This window comes from Athene cunicularia, assembly GCF_003259725.1.
Source record: "Athene cunicularia isolate RWA chromosome 15 unlocalized genomic scaffold, athCun1 chr15_part1, whole genome shotgun sequence".
Classification (NCBI taxonomy): Eukaryota; Metazoa; Chordata; class Aves; order Strigiformes; family Strigidae; genus Athene; species Athene cunicularia.
This window is the reverse complement of record NW_020799121.1, coordinates 1,742,034-1,744,843: the sequence shown is the minus strand read 5'-3', so window position 1 is coordinate 1,744,843 and position 2,810 is coordinate 1,742,034.

Sequence of the window (2,810 nt, the reverse complement as noted above, 5' to 3'; positions counted from 1 at the left end):
GCAGCTCCCTGTGCCCCCCCCTCCTGCCAGGCCCTCTCCTTTCTGTGTTTCAGGGCGAGCCAGGCCCCAGGGGCGAGCCAGGCGAGAAGGGCACTTGGGTGAGTAGCAGGTGGCACCGGGGACAGGAGTGGGGACACATCTACTGAGAGGGATCGGCCACCCCTGGGTGTTGGGGCGGCAGCAGTGATGGGTATGGGGGGAACCCCAGCCCCCTGCCCTGCTCTCTGCCACGTCTCATTCCTGGGACCCCAGTGGTGGCATGGGGGTCCCCAGTGGTGCCTAGTGCCCCACATGTCACCCCTGGGACCCCAACGGTGTCATGGGGTGGGTCCCCATCTGTGCCCAGTGCTCTTGTCACATCCCTGGGACCCTGACAATAGCCTGGGGGTCCCCAGCTGTGTCCTGCACTTGCACCTCACCCCTGGGACACTGGTGATGGCATGGGGGTCCCTGCCTGTGCTTGTTCCCCCCGCCCTCCATTTGCTGGGGCAGGGGGGTACCGCCCCTGCATGCTGTCCCCTCCCACAGAGGGGGTCACGCCATCAGCACGGCCCCCCCTGTGCCTGGGCAGTGTCTGGGGTGCAGAGCCAGCACCCCCCCCGGACTGCCCAGCACAGGGCACACTGAGCTGTGCTGGGGGCACAGGGTGGGCTCAGACTCCCCAGGGGTAGGGCTGGGGCCTGGTGCCCGCCCCCCCCCGGGGGTACCCCCACTCCTTCCCCTGGTGTTGTGGCAAGTCAGGGGGTGCTGAAGGTGTGGGGTACCCGTATCCCCTCTGTGCCCCCCGCAACAGGGGAGGTGACCCGGGACTATGCGGGGATCTGGCCCCCCCCTCACCCCCGTCCCTCTCTTCTCCCCAGGGGGAGGGTTTGCACCAGCTCCGCGAGGCGCTGAAGATTTTAGCGGAGAGGGTTTTAATCTTGGAAACAATGATTGGGCTCTACGGTGAGTAGGGGGGGGCCAGCCCGGGCCACGGGAGGGGACAGGGACCCCTGGGGTGGCCCCCCGCTCTGTGGGGTGGCCCCCGTTCCCGCTGGAAGGTCACCAGGCCCCCATGGTGTCATGGTGGCCCTTGGCTCACTGATGTCGTGGAGCTGCGGGGAGGGGTCCCTTGGCACCCCCTCCCCTCCACCACGGAGGGCGGCCAGGCACCAGGGCGAGGCATTGGTCCCATCTTGGCTGTGGTGTGATGTCATCACCCACACTGTGCTATCATGGCCAGCACTGGGGACCGTTCGTAGGGTGAGGGCCACCAGGGCACCCCCTGCCTGAACCAACAGCTGGGCACCCCAGAAATGTCCCCCCCGGGCACTGCTCAGGGTACCCACCTCAGGCAGGGACACCCGTGACAGTCTCTATCTTGGGGACAAGCTGGTGGCCCCCTGGGCAGGTTGGGGATGTGTCCCCCACTGTGTCTGGGGGCTTGGCGTGCTGGGGGCTGGCAGAGGGAGCACCCTGCTGGGGCATGCCCAGGCAGGGGACAGTCATGTCCCCACTGGGGTGCTGCCAGGGACATCGAGGCAGTGGGGGCCACCACAGGGTCAGCACAAGGGACCCCTGGCCCCCCCTGGACCCACAGGGATGGGGGATCCTCTACTATCCCCCTGGGGCCAAGGGAGCCCCCGGCACCCCTCTGAGACCAGGAGAAGCACCTTCCTAGGAGACCTGGCACCCCCCACCCATTGCACCGGCACCCCCCGCCCACCGGGGCTGCACCCATGCTATGCCACCCATGCCGTGCTATGCCACCCATGCCATGCTGTGCCACCCATGCTGTGCCGTGCCACCCGGGCCATGCCCGCCGCGGGGCGAACACACGCTCTGCTCTGCTCTCTCACTCTCCCCCAGGCCAGTAGCTTCCAAACCCTCCTGCGGCAGCAGGCCCGGCTGGAGGTCCTGGCTAGAAGGGTCACCTTGCTGGAAGCCATCATCTGGCCAGGTAACCGCACCACCTTCTCTCCTCCCCTCCCCGCATGAGCTGGGCGCGCCGCGGCCTCCCTGGGAGCGGGCATGGAGCATGGGGGGCTGGAGCCCCTGGGGGAAGGTCCTTGGAGCCCCCCAGGGCCAAGAGAGACCATGGAGGCCCTCTTGGATTGAGAGAAAACCATGGAGACCCTCTTGGACCAAGGGAACTGTGGAGCTCCTCAAGGATCAAGGGAGACCATGGAGCCCCATATGGCCAAGGGAGACCAGTGGAGCCCCTCTTGGATTGAGAGACACAATCACAGAGACACTCTTGGACCAAGGGAAATCCTGGAGCTCCCCAAGGATCAAGGGAGACCATGGAGCCAATGTCAAACCAAGGGAGATCCATGGAGCCTCCCAGGGCCACAGGAGACCATGGAGACCCTCTTGGATTGAGAGACAACCATGGAGACCTTCTTGGACCAAGGGAAATCTTGGAGTTCCTTGGACCAAGGGAAACCCTGGAGCCTCTCTTGGGCCAAGAGAGACCATGGAGACCTTCTGGATTGAGATGACCATAGAGATCCTCTTGGCTCAAGGGAAGCCCTGAAGCTTCTCAAGGTTCAAGGGAGAACCATGGAGACCTTCTCAAACCAAGGGAGACCATGGAGACCCCTTTGGACCAAGGGAGCTCCTGGAGCTTCCCAAAGATGAAGGGGGACCCTGGAGGAGCCCTTGAACCCAGGGTGTCCTTGGAGCTCCTCTTGGATGGAGGGAGTCCAGGGACATCCATCTCCTTGGCCCAAGGGAGACCCTGGTACCCGGTTCCCACTGTGCCAGGGTGCCCAGCTTGGGGGTGGTGGGTGACCCCCCACCCTCTTTCCCTCACCCCCTCACCCCCCACC